At 40.5% G+C, this 19,199-nt stretch overlaps 1 protein-coding gene across 2 annotated transcripts in view; it reads right to left on the bottom strand.

Annotated features, from left to right (window-relative positions):
- fam110d (family with sequence similarity 110 member D) overlaps positions 1-19,199 on the bottom strand; it is a 50,355-nt gene that overhangs the window by 23,071 nt on the left and 8,085 nt on the right. Inside the window, exon 1 of one of the 2 annotated variants that reach the window (XM_039740654.1) lies at positions 13,561-13,845. The exons of the other annotated variant lie outside the window; for it this stretch is intronic. The gene's annotated coding sequence lies outside the window, so the exon portion shown is untranslated. Of the gene's footprint in view, positions 1-13,560; positions 13,846-19,199 lie in introns of those variants that run through there. 2 annotated transcript variants of the gene reach the window in all.

Raw genomic sequence — 19,199 nt, 5'->3', positions numbered from 1 at the left:
ACAACCAGAATGCTTTGTCGGTGGCTGGTAAAGCCCATCTGGTCAGTTGTCTGTCCATAATCTTTAACAGTGCAATAAATGCACGATTGGGTATCCTGTCGAATACACCAAAGAAACTCTAAACTTTGCATATGTAAACGTCTTGAAACCTTCTATAATGAAAAACACTTTTGTGATGTACAGTACTGTAAAATGGTGATACAAAGAGTGTATAGAGCCACATAGCAAGCAAGAAATTAAATTCTTTCAGTTCATATGAACCACCTTTAATTATAAAATATACTTTAATAATTCTTTTTTTCTACCAAACTTTTTTAATACAGAAAGGGTGGGACAGTAGAACAATGGTCAGTGCTGCTGCCTTACAGCACCAGATGATCGGGCTAAAGCCTCAGCTTAGTTGATGTCTGTGTTGCTGATTCAGAGGTTTGAATGGACTCTGAATGAGTGTATACACTATGTGCTACATTGGACTGAATGGTTCCTGCCTTTGCAACCCTGAACTGGATTAGGTGGGTTTGATCATGGGGTGGATTAATATAGTATGGTCTAAATTATGATTATTAAAATGTATAATTTCATAATGCTGCCTTGAATTTTGAATGTTGTCGTGCCTTATTCACATGATGCAGGATTTGCAGCCAATGAACAGTGAGCCTTGAAACCGATATCCTTGATTTCACAGAGGTTTGTCTGTCTGTGGGGATACAGAGATGGACATGTACTGTCTTTTGTGCTGCCTTTTATTTTACAATGAAGGACAGCAATGAAGAACTAAAGATATGGATGGGAATAGAAACAGGCTGACGAAATTTGCAAATTGTACCAACCAGGTTGTGTTGCAGTTAAAATAAAACTTGATAGTGCTCCTTATGAGAAGGATTTAGGAGTCATTAGGCGCTTTCCTATTGCAGAAACCTTTTTCAGGGACCAGGGACTTTTTAAAACTCAGGATCTTTTGTAGCATTCCCACTGCAGGAACTCGGCCACTTGTAGTACCTGGTACTTTTTTTTTTTAAATGCAGGGCAAGTACTTTTCAATCAATCGAGAACTATCATGGGTGGGGCATAGGCCATACATTGTGCCGATTGGTTGACCACAAGCACTGGTGCCATTTTACAAATCTGTTAGTACTTTCAACTGTGGAGAGTTCGCAGTGAAGATGGAACACTGTACTTCGCACTACATCCCTCTTCACAGTCCCTGGTGCACTACACCACGAAACGTATCAGAGCAATAATCTCCATATGAAGTCGGGATTACTTCAGAGCAATAAGGGGATGGGATTGAGTGGGGGTCTCTGTACTCTCCCAAATGTGCTTCACTTCACACCACATCACTCTTCTTTGCAAGTCACACAACAGTTCCTGTTGTGAGATTGTGAACACACTACCCTTTTTAAAATGAAAAAAAACTATAGATTTGTCACAGAAGTCACTTGTTTTATGCCATTCATTAGTGTTACTGGCTTCATCTTTATTTGGTGTGGACTACCAGCTCAGAGCCCCACACTTCAGAGAGCAGGCAGGCTTGAACAATGGAGTACAATGGACCCGGTGGACATGCATCAATGAGAGGATTTTCAGATCACCACAATGAAAAAGAGGCAAATTAGCAGCTTGCCGTTTAACACCACAATACCTCCTCCAGTGGAAGTGCTAATTTAATGAGCTTTGGCTATTGTTTAAAAAGGGAACGCCTGGAGGTAAGCAAAAGGGAGTGATCCAGACAGACAGAGAGGGCAATATACTAAAGACTCATGTAGCTGATTAGGTAGACAGATAGCTGGATAGAGGAAAACTCTCCAGCAGCCTTAGAATGCCTGATGGCACAGTGGTTATTACCGCAGTCTCAATTCAAAGTTTCTCTTTTGAATAAAATGTCCAATAATTGTCTGCTTAGAGTATACAAGTTCTTTCCACATCCTAAAATGGTTATGCTAAATTGGCAAGTGTGGCTGTGTTCATGAATGGACCCTCCAAATGACTGGCCCCTCAATCAGGATTGGTTTCTGCCTTGTACCCTGACCATCTGTGAACCAGAATTCGATTTAAGTGAGTTTGCAAAGTTGGACTGTTACACCATCTTGGAATTGTCCCTACCACGTACCCAATGCTTGCTGGAATAGGCTTCGGCTTCTGCACCACCATGCTGCAGATAAGGTGGTTTGAAAGATGGATGGGCCTGAGAAGGTTATAGGTGTTATGCAGGCATCTTAGACTGGCATCAATAGGCCAATGGGTGGAGGCATTCCTGTGGTTGTCTCTAACTAGAACTCACCTAAACTATTGGAGATGTCAATACAAATCCAATTAACAAGCTTCAATAGATAGAAAAGGCACTAGATTGGACAGCTGGGCGAGTAAGCAGGAGAAGCACTATACTGGTCAGACATGAGAGCACCGTATTGGATAGGCAGACAGATGAGCAAATACGAAAGGAACTACATTGGAAGGTTAAGAAGACATGAAAGACATTATACTGGACTTAGAGAGAGATGGGCAGATATGAAAAGCACTTTATTGGATGGATGAACAAATGGGTACTATATATATAGGATTATGGACATTAGTAGACGTAGAACAAGCCCCAAAATCCAGACATAATTGCACATCAACAGTCTTGGGTTCGAATAAACATATTTTTCTATTTAGTGAAGTGCCTTCCAACAATTCTTTTCTTCCAAATTAGCACATTACAGTGCACAATTGTTTTGTTCATTGCTTTCCATTCCTCTCAGACAAGCGTTGTCCATCTCCTCTTGACTCTGACTCCTGACTGAGGTGAGGCAGCTCCCTTTATGTTGGACATGGGGGCACTTCTGGTGCCACAACACTGCAGAGAGGAGGCACTCTCAGGTCAGGCAGAAGTAGACCCCCCCAAAAAAGAAGGGGTACCTGTTCCACTACAGCTCCCTCTGGTGGTGCCCATGACATCCAACAGGGCTATCCAATTGGGTTACAAATCACAGGTTGCACCACCAAGATGAACATGGACAACCCATAGTACGGAGACTGCTGCCTAATGCATTGGGGGATGCCGGTCTCCCATGTCCTTCCATTATATGGGCCCTTCAGCCTGGCAAAGGGCCCCTCCATCACTGCCTTCTATTACAAGGACAAATGTGAAACTCACTGTACTGAATGGATGAATGGGCAGATATGAGACACACTATACTGAATGAAAAGAAAGCTGAGCAGATATGAAAGGTACCATATTGGTCAGATGTGAAAGGCGCTATAGTGGATGAATGGACAAATAAATATGAAAGGCAGTATATTGGACAGATGGGCACTAATAAAAGGAGCTATTTTGTATTGTGAACTGTCAGGTGAGCAGATATAAAAGACCTCAATATAGAAGTGGCTGCTGCACCCAGCAAACATCCACTGACGGTCAGGTACCCATTTCTCCTAAATGTTACATCCAATTTTTCCCAGTTTGTGAACTTTTGCATTATGTTGCCAGGTCAAAGCAGGTATCGACTGCGCTTGCACCTTCCCTCAAATATCACCCCCAAAACACCCCAAGAGTACTCGTGTCACTTGTACCTGCTGTCTCTTGTCAGGTCAGTCTCACATAAAGTTGCCTAACAGACTTGTCTAACTGTGTGAGCCATCTAAACCCCTGGAGCGACCTTCGGACATTTTCAGTTGACACAAAATGCAGAGCAGCCAGTTGTTAGCCAGGCCTCATCAGTTCCTATCACTTCTCTGCAATAAAAGACACACACTTGCCTAGAAGGAAATGCTTATAAAATTACCCATTAGCATATTATCAGAAATTCAGTTTGTTTACTCAAAGTGTGGCACTTCGAGGTTACAGGCGCTAGGGTTAGACGCACCCAGATTTCATATTCTTCAGAAAAAGCAACAAAATCTTTAACCACAAGGAAAAGGAGTGCGAGACGTGTTAGGAGATAAGCTGCCTAAATAGCAAATCCTTTGACTATTCATTATAGCCTCTGTTGAAAAGAAAAGAACATTAAAAATAAAAATAAAAAAAATAACTAAAAACCCATTTCAGAATGTAGGCAGGCTCAGTAGTCAGAATAACAAGCGTGGCAGAGGGCTTCACTCGAGGACATTTTCCACTTCAGATAAATTAGAGCAGCTCAATATGCGGTTTTCCAGCTCTTAGCCATTTAGGACAGTTCTTCAAAATGAGGCGGCTGAGTGTATTTGTCAAAGTGTTTTATTTTTAGGTTGAACATTTACAGTGCTGCAATCAGAGTGAAGAACCACAGCCTTTTGTAGCTTAAAAACAGTGGCATTTCAAAACACCTAGAGCTGAATATTAGGAAACTTTTAATCAGCTTCTTAAACTCAGGGAGAGCTAAAAATGACTTTGTCTTACATAACCACATCCCCTAGCGTAACTCAATTTACCTCACGCTTTGTGAAAAGAAAGAAGGAAAGACTAGATTTCCAGAAATGTGGCCCTGCTGTCTGCAGCATTGGTCTGTCTGGCTGGCACTGGGCATGAAGTACAAGGACTACCAAACAAACAGTGCGTCATGTGTGTGTGGCTTCTTGAATCCACAATGGGATCAGGTCTCAAAGGTCAACTGCAAATCAGGAAGGAGAGGCTCCATCTTAGATTCTGCTTTGGCTAAAGTCCAAATGCCATAAACCTGTTCTGTTGAGAGGGAAGAGCCAAGAAAGAATTTATTTTACATCAAGAGTAATGTAATCCACTAGAGATCCTATGTCTTCCTAGGCTGTCATTATGACTTTGCAGCTCTCATATTTTGTTGGCCTAAGTGGCCATTCTAAAAGTGAACCCTGTCACCCTGTTTCTAATAAACACACTACTGCCAAACTTTTGTAAGGTATTGATGCCATTTGCTTGGTTCCAGCTGTCCCCACAGCACTAGTGTTATAATAAATATGGAAGAAGATGGCAGCCATACCACCTGCACTTCAGATCAGGCAATCCCCACCTGATGCCAAGTGTGTTTGGGCCCATCCAATACTTGGATGGTAGACCATGTAGGAAAAGGCTTGGATTGTTGCTGGCAGTGGTGTTACTCTGTTGTCCCTGTGTAGTGATGGGGATGCTGTACAAACTGGTGCCATATTTCAGGTGAGACGTAAAACTGAGATCCTGACACACTCTCTGTCATAAAAGATTCCTGGTCATCTTTTGATAGTGTAGGTTGTTTCCCAATGTCTTGGCTAAACTACTCATTGTGGCCTTGTCCATTATGGCCCCCCCATTCATTCCCGATCTCTAATTAGTGGGAGTACTGACCAAATATTGACTGTTGTCGCATTATCCAGGTGGATGCTACACATTGATGGTTGTTGAACTTATTTCTCACGGTCTATGTAAAGCACTTGGACTAGGTTAGAAGAGCACTATATACATATAAATAATTATGAATTACTAGCAACGCAGGTTGTATAATAATTTAAAAATACTTGATATCTCTTGTTCTACGTTTACCTACAGTGCCTTTCCTCAGTATCTTCACGTCCCAGCCTCTCTTGCCTGGTGGTCGCCATCTTCAGCGCATTCTTGTAAAGCCTACTTCCCCGAATCTGTCATTTGAAGGCACCTTGTTCGCCTCCCATCCGCTTTTATATTTTGTCTTTAAAGGGGACTCTCAGCATTCCTCTTACTCTTTTACACCTCCTCGTGTGTCTCATCATTAAAGCCAAACTAACCAATCAGACTGCTTTGAGGGATAGGACACACACAAAGGCATTTGTATTTTATTAAATAGCAGACCAGCTACATTACCCGTCAACAACAGGTTATTGAATACTTTTTAAAATATTTGGTATTTCTTGGCCTACATGTTCCTTCAGCGCCTTTCCTCAGTATCATTGTATGTGTGAACCTCTGCTACCCGTTGCTCCCTCTGTCGAGCATGTTCCTGTGTTGCCTGCTTCTCAGACTCTCATTTCAAGGCACCTTACTTCCTCTTGTCCGTTTGAATACCTTGCATCTTTGAAGGTGACTCTCCATCTGCTTCCTACATCTTTACTTCTCCTAGTGTGTCTCGCACTTCCTCTTTTAATCACATCACCAAAGCCAAACGGACCAATCAGATTGCCCTTGGGACTGGACACACAAACAGACCTTAACATTATATAGTAGATAATTATGTTTCTTAAGCCTGCAGGGTCAGTATCAGATCAAGCCAACCGCAGAAATGCTGCAGTATGGCCATGGTGTTAAAATTCAGAGGTTCTAAGTTTTCCCAGTGTAACATTGCAAGTGGAACAAGTGCAGAAACATCTGGGCCTTGATGTGTGTGTGAAACCCAGTAATTGCATTACAAGCGACAGGCAGAACAAGAGCATGAGCAGTCCCCGGAAAAACGTCACGGACTAAAGGCTAGGAACAATGAGCAAGTCCACTAAAAAGCCTGGAATTCTAAATATTTTCTGCAGCCATGTGAAACGCATCATAAGGTACTGATTGAAATCACAGCTCAGTCTACATTTATGAGGTACTTTAACTAGAAGGGAACTCCTGAGACGGCATCCAGAATAATCACCAAGGGTCTTTAGACTTGTAAAACTGGCTGCCCTAGGGGGTGGGGGCCCTCCTGCGACTCAAACAAGAGGCGGAAAAGGAGACATGACAGCTAAAAGACTGATGCCAGACAGGTGATCAGCCGGCCAGGAAAAAAATATGCCTGATCTTTGCCGGGTCCTCTAGAATTTCATGGCTCGTCTTCTAGGGGTATAACCTGCTATGCTCAATCCACTCCTCCTGGGCTCTCTTCCTGCTCCTTACCCACTCTTCCTATTGTTACTGTGACTTTATTTAATATTTAAAATGGTAATAAATTATTTTCATGCTTCAGATACAGCTGAAATCACCAAGTGCTATGAAAGCGTTATATAACAGATGTGGCTGAAGTGGACCCAAAGCCTGCATGCTGATGATTCAATGCCAAGCCAATGTGACAATGGAGAGAAATATGAAGAAACAAGGCAGAAAAACACAAGATGGAGGAACCTCAAAACCTTACCTTACCTTAATGGGCACCACTTTATAAAGAATAGATGTCAGCAGGTTCACAGCAGAAAAAAAAAAATCTAACTCTTATAATCTTAAGGTAGCCCTGTACCTAATCGTGTGGAGATGTATGTGTGTCCTTTCAGTTTTGCTTCAATGCCTTTTAATGCACTATTCTCGATACACCACAAAGTCAGCCATTATGTACATGCAGCATTACTTGATAATCTCAATCTCATACTTGCTCAATCTAACAGTGGGTCACGGGGGGCTGGAGGCCATCCTGACAGCAATAAATGCAAGGTAGGAACGTGGCACCTGTCCATCACGGGGTCTGCTTGAACGTTATCTTGCTCATAAATCTATCCTTCTCACAAATCTTTTTTATACAGTGTTGTTGCTTCATTATCCACTCTGAAATAGTTGCTGTGAGGGGCACAAAATGACAAATATTAGATTGACTGATGGACAGTACAGTGGTCTTACAGCTCTAGGCACTCCAGCCAGTCTCTCACAGCATCTGTGTGGTTTCTCTCAAGTTTTCTTTCAAACCCCAGAGACACAAGAATGATTGGGGGTACATAAAAATGCTCCCTAATACTGACTGGCACTTCATTCAGGATTGGTTGCTGACTTTGTGTTTGAGACTACATGAACCTGCCAGCTTGTGTTGGACATTAGGTTGCACCGACTGATATAAATGTGGGTCACAACTGCAGAAACCTGAATTCAATTCATACCATAATCGCAGGCCGTGTGGAATTTAGACACCCAACTGCCTTCCAAAATTATATTAAATTAGCCTGCTGTAGGCCTGCGTTTGTGCAGTGTTATTTCACCTAGGGATGGTTCTTTCCTTACCTTCAATACTACCTTGATGGACTTTAGTTCCCAGACACCCTGTATTGGATGAAGGTGGTTATAAACATGGAGGGCATTATCGATATCTCTATTAGTATCATATAAATGAGTGCTGCTGCCTCTTAACTCCACACACAAGTTCAGTTCCTGTCCTAATTGCTGCCTCTCATGAGTTTGCGCATTCTTCTTGTGTTTGCAAGCAACTTTTTACACGTACAGTATTCTCCTCCATTACTCGGTCTTCTGTTATACATATGACTCCTACTTATGTCCCAACAATTCCCTTTGCTAGCCTAGACATACATGTCACCTTAATGGGGGACTCTGTAATGGCCTGATGTGAGAAAGTACACAGCACAATCACCAGGTTTAAATGAAGTCCTTAAGTAACCCTCAAGTGTAAATATAGAAAGATTATGTATGGAGATTTTGTGGTGTATCCTGCATGGACTTTGCATGTTCACCCTGTGTCTGCTTCTGTTTCCTCCCAAAGTCCAAAGACATCCAGGTTAGGTGGATTGACAATGCCACATTGGCACCGGATGTGTCTATGAGTGTTGTGCACCCTGCGAGCACAAAAGTGAGTGCTTCTGCCACAGTCATGGCCTCTCTGGAGTTTGCACATTCACCCTGTACCTGCCTACAGTTTTTCCAGATTTCCTCCATTCCCCGGTCTTTGAAGAAGAATGACAAGGAATCATATATCCAATCTTAAATACTTCCTCCAAATCCTAGAGGCACATGTCACATTAACAGCAGGCTCCAAATTACAGGTATGGCATCCTGTCCAGAGTTGGTTCCCTCTTTGCACTGGACACTGCCACAATAAAATGCAGCCATCTTCTGCAAATTCTCACCAAACTACATTGATAGGTTTTGCACAGCAAAAGTCCAACTGCATACAATCAAAAACCTATAGCGGTTTGTCGTGTCCACCCAAAATCTTTAAAATAGCACTCAAAACTGTGATTGATAGATAGATAGATAGATAGATAGATATGTTAGGCACTATATAATAGATAGATAGATAGATACTTTATTAATCCCAAGGGGAAATTCACATAATCCAGCAGCAATATACTGATACAAAGAAACAATATTAAATTAAACGGTAATAAAAATGAAAAAAATAAAAATAAAATTAATGTTAGCATTTACTCCCCTGGATGGAATTGAGGAGTCGCATAGTGTAGGGGAGGAACGATCTCCTCAGTCTGTCAGTGGAGCAGGACGGTGACAAAAGTCTGTCACTGAAGCTACTCCTCTGCCTGGAGATGACACTGTTCATTAGATGCGGTGGATTATTCATGATTGACAGGAGTTTGCTTAGTGCCCATCGCACTGCCACAGATGTTAAACTGTCCAACTTTACTCCTACAATACAGCCTGCCTTCTTAACAAGTTTGTCCAGGCGTGAGGCGTCTTTCATCTTTATGCTGCCACCCCAAATGAGAGAAAGTAAAAAAATAAAACACAAAAGTTTCAAGTCTCACCAAAACTTTCCATCTGTGGCAAAATGCAGATGTTTTAGCCTGCAGGAATTCAAATGAGCACGTCATATTGTAAAGTGCAAAACCTGTGCAGCAAGTCAAAATGTTTACGCTTTCGCGTCAGAACCAAAAAAAGACCTCTGGCTATTGTGTCGCGAGACAGTGGTTTCAGGGGCGTTTCCTCTGTAATTAGAAGCCAAAACTATTCTTTGCTGCAGGATGATTTGGTCACTGTCATTCTTCACAGATACACAAAAAAAGAACCACAGAGAAAAAAGTGTCAGCACTTATGCTCAAATCCAGGGTTGCAGCACTAAGAATGAGGAAGGACCCATTGCTGGATGGAACATCAGTCCATTGCACACAGCCACAATCACACAGGACCAGCAGACCCCCACGCCTGGCCATTGTCTATAGAATGTCCGCTGTAAACTGCAGATTCCAACTAGGATCAGAAAGGTCTATAGCCATCATTAGCTTCATAAACTTAGTTGCCAGACAGACTGTAAACAGAAGCCATCATCAATATTGTTTACTGCGTGTTATGTCACTGAATTAAACTGTCTCATCAGTCTGGGCCTCCTCAAGAGGCTGAACACTTCCACCACCATTTAAAACATGCCATTCTTCCTCCATTTTTATTATTCTGCCTCTTATTCATGCATTTGCAGGGTGCTCTTTCTTCTTCTGGAGTAATTATCGAACGCTTATAAAGTACATTTTAGCAGTGCAATATATAAAAGAGGGTATATAAAAAGAACAGTGGATTGTAAGTAAATGGACTGTAATCAGTCAATTAGTTTTAACCCATTTAATATAACTGTATGGCTTGAAGTCTATCCCAACAGCAACAGGCACATTGAGGCAAATTTACAGGACAGAAAAGGCAGGCAGTTTACATGGATGTCTCAGCATTGAGGGGGACACTCCACACCCCCAATGAGGGTTAAATCACTTCTTCAATGAACATCCATTTTAAAAAAATAAAAAAGGGCCCCAGTAGTCTCTGGAGTCCCGATTGCAGACATGAGACAGCATCCAGCTCATCCATCACAGTGCATGGATGTTATACTCTTAAGATTCAAAAACGCACACACGATAATATATTATTATGTTGAATTTTCCATCCATTCACTTTCCACACCCACTTATATAATCATTATTGTGGTGGCCAGGGCCTATTCCAGTATCATTGACAGCGAGGCAGTAGATGCGTTTTTAAAATTGAGCTGTCTATTCAGTTGGGCCATTCTGAAATCAGTGCTAAAAACATCAGGCACAAAACAGGCAGCAAGCCTAGATAGGACACTAGTCCAGATCATTTCAGATATCAATGGGGACTTACCCTCCTCACAAAAGGTCTAATGCTAAAGGTCGCACAGCAGGCTTAGTCATCAAAACATGCCATGACAGAAGCATACAGGTCAAGCAATTACCAGGTTACAAGGCCCATTCTCTGAAGACACCTGGTGTTGATCCTGGCCACTTGACTCAATAAGATCTATCTGACTGGCCACATATGCTTTCAGAAAGTGGGCTGCCACTGCCGGCCTTACAGATCAGGGGTACTGAGCACAGATTATAACTTGAAAGAAAAGGGATTTAAAGCCAAAGTGCATAAAGTCATCCATCTACAAAAGGTACAGATTAAACAACAAGATAGACAGGAAAGAAGGCAAGGCTTACACATCAAATGGACTTTGCTTTCAAAAAGCTTTTAAGATTTGTTTTTTTGGCAGATCTCCCTCTTTTCTTTCACAGAATTCAGCAGAAACATAGTTCTGCACCACAAACTGGTCAGCAAAGTGAGAGAGGAAGCGGTCATGTAGATGAAAACATGAGGACCTTCTGGTCAAATCATTAAAGAAAAATAGATGGTCCAACACTGACAGGCTAAATAAATTACAGGCTGCTCCACCCCAAGAGCTGGGAAAGCCTCCATTCCAGAAAGCCTATGAGGTCATTTCAGATCAGTTGCTTCTGAAGAGGAGGAACACCAGAATGTTTAGTTAAGCTGGTGAGTAGCTCACCGGAGGGTATGCTTGTAATTAAGAGAAAATTGAGCGTTATTTTCTTGAAAGGCAACATTCAAAAGAGTTTTAAATGTGGCAGAAATTAAATGAAGGAGATAATCAGCTGCAATGAATCTGACCTTAATTTAACTCGGCCTATTCTTTCTGTACCTGTGCAGGTTTTTTCCTGTGGGTATGACACCAAAATGATTTGTAAATTAATTTTGTGTCACTGCATATTGGCCACAAAGTGAATCCTGCCAAGGCCATCAACTCCAATTAGGTGCAAGTAGGTTTTAAACATAATGTCTTGAAGTAACTTTAATTTGTACCAGAACTTTAACAAAGGATATTACAGAGATGGGTATGTTTATTTGATTGGCAACACTAAAACTGGCAAGTATCAGTGGGCACAAATGCCTCCTGTGATAGACTGGCATTTTCTCCGGGGTGGATTCTTATTACCTTAAATTGGCTTAAGTCAAATTGAGGATGCATGTAAAATATTATACACTCTTACAAATGAAGGTGCCAGTGCGGTTCTTCAGAGTGATGCCAAAGGGGAACCACCAACATGAAGATTCCGGAAAAGAACCTTTATTTATTTAAATCCATAGCATGTTCCATACATCACCATGAATACATGGAACAGATTTGTGCAGATAAATGGGTCCATGATCTGAACAAGACTCTTACTACATACAATAACCCGGGTAAGTTCTGGTTTGCTTGATCAGTTATCCTGTGTCCTATACATTAAAGATTGCAATTTTGGTCCACCACATATCAGGTACCTTTTCAAAGATGAAAGAATTTAATATACAGAGAACCCTACTCAGAATGAGATGGATCTTTGTCAAACAATGGTTCTGTAAGGAACCATCCAACCAACTAATGTGCCATTAAAGAACCAAGCGTCACTTTTTAAAATTTTATCTCGGATCGCTTAAAAGTGAAGTGGCTTTACTCTTAATCTGAAAGCAGTCGCGGTCACCGACTTCAGGCAAAAGGTTGTTTCACTTTAACACGCACAAATGTACAGAATAACGCACGAAGTCGTATTTCGTCTAAAGGAACAATTCACTCGACAGCGCTGTTAAATGGGCCACCAATTAGCTGATCCTTGCCAGCACTGATCCAGATTTAATAGAATATGGAAATTGAAAAATCGACAGTATCCAATCACTCATGGTCCGTACAGTCAAGGAGTCGGACCTTATGCTGTTGGCATCAGAATCAAGGAAAATCTCTTAAACAAATGGGGTGCCGGTTACCTGAGAGCGCATTCATTCGAACGGGGCTACTTTAGTGTCCCCCATAACATGCTGACTGTTTAAACGGTTAAAGGATGTCATGGCCACACAAAGCTGATGGATGCAAAATCGTTGTACCTTTGACGTAAAAAGAGTAAACTGGCACGACAAACTAAATTAAAAACACCGAAAACTATCATACGGAGCTTTAGAGATGGCATAGCACTACCTATGCGAGATAACGATCTTAAGCCAAATGAAGCACACGTTAGCATTCACTTCCTCGGAGCAGAATCGGCTGGAACTGCATCGCCTGGGGCAAAGCAGGAACACGGCGTGTACGGGGCGCTACTTCACACCGACCCACGCACACATACAATCATACTGGCCGATTTGGAGTAACCAGAAAATCAGATATGCAAGCATCTCAGGACCGGGAAATTAACTCTCAAGTATAAATAGTGGAGACACTGCCACATGTATGGTTCTTCATGTTTAGTTTTAAAAGCAAAAAGCGGTAATAAATAAATAAATCCAAACTTACGCAGGCGGCAAGTGCTAAACTTTAAATAACACTGTTACAATGTAATGCAGTTTCATTTTGAAAATATTTCAGCAAAGGAACTTTTCGATCTAGCATGGAATAATGACTCAAAATACTATCACAGAACGAAAAAGAGCGGAGTTTAGATTGCGAGAACAGTCAATCCGTTCTATTGAGAAACCATACAGAAACATGGTTTAGTTTTAATACTTAACTAATGAAGAGGTCAGTTGTGTTAAATGTTAAAACTCATATTATAAAATATATATGAACAAGACCTAAATAATAAGTTTTTTTTTAACTTATAGACGAAGGTATACAAATAAATGATTAACCCATTCCGTGATGCGAAAAAGCGTCATCACCTCTCTCAGTGCCAAATGACAACAATTTAGCAAAACTGTTAATTACCGGTAATGCTCACCTTAATTTCCCGTCACGCGTCAGTACCGATCAGAGACAAGCCAACGAATTTCTGGAGCCAGTTTTCCATTAGCAGTCTTCAGTTAATCCCACTCTGTACGAACGTGAATCGCTCCTTCTTGTTTTAAACAAGCGGGGCGCTCACAAACAAACAGACAATCTGGCACTCGTGCGTTTGTGAGCACATCCAGTCCTCGAGCGAACTCCTCCTTCAAAGCGGCCACGGGGACATTTAAAATGTAAGCCGTCCTACGAGGCTGGAAGTAATCCACTGAGCTGCAGACGTCCGCATCTAGTGGGTCTCCATCTCCTCCTCCTCCTCCTCCTCCTCCCCTTTTCCAGTGTAGCCCTGCCCTGCCCCGCCTCGTTCGGAAAGGTAGGATGGGCTGGGAAGACACAGTCCACGTGGGGTGGCGATGGACAGGTGTCCTCCGGGAGAGGTGTCACCGAGGAAAGCGACGCGAATCGGTGTCCACCATTAAAGACGCTTTAGAATATAACTGATGCGAACTCAATAGTATCCAAAGCGATGTAAACGAATATTGAGACATACGTTGCATATATTTGGAATCACAACTATTATGAATTAATAAAGCAATACCGTATACTTAAGCTATTATAAAAAAGTGCTAAAAATGATATATTTGAAAGACAGAAATAACTTCAAATGAGCAATAGAAACTGCATTTAGAAAATAAAAGTTGTCACAAACATCATTAGAAAACAACTGTTTATATTAAACTAATACTGTGCAGGAAATCAAAGCTGTTAATTAAACAAGGGGTATTATTCTGATAGACGATAGCTATCTGTCTATCTATCTATATACTGGGAATAAAGCAAACTAACAAAAAAAGTATATGGCGACTTTCTTTATAATATTTTTAATTGTTTACCATAATAAGGAAACAATGTTGTAAAACTAAATGAAAAGATTATAACCGACCCTGCGAATAACGGGTTTATAATTTAAATGTGTAATTATCTATCTGTCGATTATATAGTGCCTTTATCTATCTATCTATTATATAGTGCCCTTCCTATCTATGTATAATTAAAAATTATGTGGAGTAGGAGAAGTGTAATGGGAGTAAATGGTGGTGATACAATGCTGTTTTTGTAATAATTACTTGATTTATGTGTGGAGTAGGAGAAGTGTAATGGTTAGTAGTCCATCCATCCATCCATTTTATAACCCGCTGAATCCGAATACAGGGTCACGGGGGTCTGCTGGAGTCAATCCCAGCCAACACAGGGCACAAGGCAGGAACCAATCCTGGGCAGGGTGCCAACCCACCGCAGGACACACACAAACACACCCACACACCAAGCACACACTAGGGTCAATTTAGAATCGCCAATCCACCTAACCTGCATGTCTTTGGATTGTGGGAGGAAACCGGAGCGCCCGGAGGAAACCCACGCAGACACGGGGAGAACATGCAAACTCCACGCAGGGAGGACCCGGGAAGCGAACCCGGGTCTCCTAACTGCAAGGCAGCAGCTACCACTGCGCCACCGTGCCGCCCATGGTTAGTAGTGGTTGAGTTAATTATGAATCGTTTCTTTCTTGTTAAAAATATAACCATCATTGATAATTATTTGCATTTATTTGTGGTGTAGGAGAAGTGTAATGGAAGTAATGGTCGTGTTTTTTATATTATTTATTTGACTTATGTGTGGTGTAGGAGGCGTGTACTGAGGTAAACTAATAAAAAAAAAATCTATATGTCTATCTCTATTTATCTGTCCTTTATAAAGCCCCTTTCATATGTATCTATATATTATATAGTGCCTTTGACATCTATTTTTATTTTTTATTTTGAAAACCCCTTCATTAAACAAAATAACAGTAAAATCAGTAAGCGTAAAAAGCATTTAAATATCAAATTAAATAAAAAAAATGAAGATCAGTTCAGGGTAAAAACATAGAAAATTTGCCATCAAACAAACACAACTGAGTGTTGAAGATTAGCCCTCATCAGTCCATAATTAGTCAACCCTTAATCATAGTGCACAGCATTCCCCGACACCCCATGCATTTATGTGTTCATTTCATTAATAAGTTCATAACATGCAAATTCAGTTTTTAATCTGTTTTTAACTAAGACCTTAAACATCAATAATATATCAGTAAGTAAAGAATGAATTTCTTTATTACATCTTGTTTAGCTACTTTAGCCTGCCTCTGCAAATATTTGCAGTTATACGGTTATTTTTGATTTTTCTATCTATCTATCTATCTATCTATAGTGCCTTCTCTCTCTCTCTGTCTGATGTTTACCCTTTAGTTCTTCAGAGCAATTTGAACTTTAGTTCCCAAAAGAACAATCCATATGAAGGTTCCAGAAAGAACCTTTATTTATTTAGATCCAGCTGATTTTGTAAATAACCATGAATCAATGATACAGACTTTTGAAATTCCAATTGGTTTTTAATTTTAGAAGAACTCTTACAGCATGCATATAGCATGTGACTTTGGCTAAGATAAGGTTTTCTTATAGTATCCAGGTATTCTATACATTAAAGATTTCTGTTTTGTCCACATACTGTATTACAAACCTTTTCAAAGCTCAAAGATCCAAGTTAATGGCAAAGAACAAATGTCAGAATTAAATGGTTCTTTGTTAATCAGTGCTTCAACACGAAACCACACAACCCATTGACAAGCCATTCATTTTACATCGAAGTTTTAACCAGAGCATCTGGAGGTCTGCCATGACGCAATATTACAGCCCCAAATGACACTAAAGGGGTAAAAACCCGAGCCTTCTTTTCCTGTTGTAGTTTTCATTGTGTGGTGTGGTTGCTGTGTGCTATCTCACACGTTAAAAGCCCCAGCTGCGGTGCAGTCAGGAACAAAACTGCCATTCTAGTCTGAAAACGAGCGCAGCCCGCGGAGCCGCTCCAGGTGCGCGGTGTGCGAGACGCTTACTCAGGTACGACGACAACGTGTTATTTTCTGTCCCGTTCAGGTGAATGCCCTTTTTGTATTATTCTGGTAGAAAAGTATGTTGCCCTGGGATAAATACATTAAAATGTACGTAGGTATTTGAAATAAAAAAAACACACACACAAAACAAGCTGCGTTAATATTTAAGATGTCAGAAGGAGATTTGAATCGGTAACCTGTGTGACAAGAATGGAATTAAACGAACAGCCTTAACTAAAATTAACCTTCTTGTGTTTATGGACGGGCATCCGATCGAGCCTGGCAGCTGCCAATGTGATAAGCGTTTGTAAGAAGTATCGCCTTCGGAGCACGTCCATGTTTCTTGTTTTTATTGAATGTTTTAGATACTCAACATGCAGATGTAACACATAATATCTGATCTGTGATCCTTCAAGTGGGGAAGTGCGCCTGTGCCGGATATTAAACGGATATACGCCAGATTTTCAGAAAACTGCTCTCTTTTGAAACTCTAAAATGATTCACCACTTTTTTTTTGCTAAACAAATAAGCATTAAGAGAAAAGATATCAAATTCTTTGACATCTTCCTCCAGAATAACAAGAGGCTAAGTGCACAATCGTTACTTTATTACGCTCTTCTCTCTCTCTCTGTGTCTACTTGCAGATGTGGATGTTTGTTCTCCAACACAGTTGACATTGTTTGCCATCTTTAACATTTACCAGCCTGCAGCTCACGTTTAACTCTTTGTGCTTTCAGTCTCCAGATGCCATAAATGAGCTAAGCCGAGCCATCCATACCAGTGGTCAGATGAGAGATCTCTACCAAATGTCCTTCGCTTTGCTTGTTTTTGTTGTTGACAAGCATTCATCACAGGCACTTGCAAATGGAACTTTTCAGATTTTTTTCTTTGCACTTGCAGATGGAGCTTTACAGATTTTTGTCTCAACTAAAAGTGTGCAATGGACGTTCACCCTTAAAGTTAAACGGTACCAAAGCGGTTCTTCAGAGCAGTGTCATAGAAGGAACCATTTTTTGATCCCTAAAGAACCATCCGTATGAAGATTCCAGGAAGAAACCTTATTTATTTAGATCTGTGACATCCAGGCTCCATAATCAGAATTAAATTTTTTTTAAGGAATTGTTCCATAAGGATTCCCAGTGAACAGCCATTTTATAACCGTTACTTTTCCTTGTTATATATAAATAGTGCTTCTTTATATGGATCTTTACTGGGTTGTGTAGTTTAGAGCCTTTGATTGACAAAGAATCATTTCATATTCTGAGAAATGTTCTTTGCATATGAACTTGGTTTTTGTGCTTTGAAAAACTTCCTAATATATGTAGAATAACCCTGAAAATTTGTAATGTAATTAGCAGGACACTACCAGATTAATGGATTTAGCCTGTTATTGTATGCAGAAAGAATCCTTTTGAAATCATGAGCCGTTGGTATTTCGCTAATCTCATGGTTACTCTGTTACAGATCTAAATAAATAAAGGTTCTTTCTGAAACCTTCATGAGGATGTGTCTTTTGTGAACCAAAAATGGTTCCCTTGTGGAATCACTCTGAAGAACCACTCTGGCATCTTTATTTTTAAGAGTATATTTGGACATGAGTCATATTGTGTTTTATGTTAATAGTGAATCGAGGTCTGAAATGTGAAACAGGGTTAGGCATATACCTTTAAGTATACTGACGCTTAACCACTCACCTGCTTGTCGGACATTGAGTACAGGCCTTGGTAGGTGGGCAGGAAGCTCTGGTCAAGAAAATCTAAAAAGAAGATCGATCTGTTCTTAACTTAATTTTTCTTTTTGTAAAAACTCGATTGCTTTGTATGGATTGTAATAAAATTAATAAAAAAAAAAAAAAAAAGAATTTGACCTGAAGGGAAAAGGGGATGCCATTAGTGAATGTGTTTACTTGGGGTGGTACCAAAAAATCCAAGCAATCAGGACTGGATTACCATTAAGCAAAATAAGCACATGCTTAAGGCCTCAATGGAAGGGATGGGGGGTTCGGGGGGAATTTGGGGGCACCACAAAAATTTTTCATTGCCTGATTTGCCATAGGGTATATGGTGCAAAACTGAAAATGGTGCAGCTCAACCAGATTCCAAAAAAGGAGCTGCCACATTAAATGAAAAAATACACACACAAGTATAGATATATATATATATATACAAACCGGATTCCAAAAAAGTTAGGACACTAAACAAATTGTGAATAAAAACTGAATGCAATGATGTGGAGATGGCAAATGTCAATATTTTATTTGTAATAGAACGTAGATGACAGATCAAATGTTTAATCCGAGTAAATGTATCATATTAAAGGAAAAATATGTTGATTCAAAATTTCACGGTGTCAACAAATCCCAAAAAAGTTGGGACAAGTAGCAATAAGAGGCTGGAAAAAGTAAATTTGAGCATAACGAAGAGCTGGAAGACCAATAAACACTAATTAGGTCAATTGGCAACATGATTGGGTATAAAAAGAGCTTCTCAGAGTGGCAGTGTCTCTCAGAAGCCAAGATGGGTAGAGGATCACCAATTCCCACAATGTTGTGCAGAAAGATAGTGGAGCAATATCAGAAAGGTGTTACCCAGCGAAAAATTGCAAAGACTTTGCATCTATCATCATCAACTGTGCATAACATCATCCGAAGATTCAGAGAATCTGGAACAATCTCTGTGCGTAAGGGTCAAGGCCGTAAAACCATACTG

This window comes from Polypterus senegalus, chromosome 17, assembly GCF_016835505.1.
Source record: "Polypterus senegalus isolate Bchr_013 chromosome 17, ASM1683550v1, whole genome shotgun sequence".
Taxonomy (NCBI): domain Eukaryota; kingdom Metazoa; phylum Chordata; class Cladistia; order Polypteriformes; family Polypteridae; genus Polypterus; species Polypterus senegalus.
The sequence above is the reverse complement of the archived record's forward strand: the minus strand, read 5'-3'. Positions and strand labels throughout refer to the sequence as shown.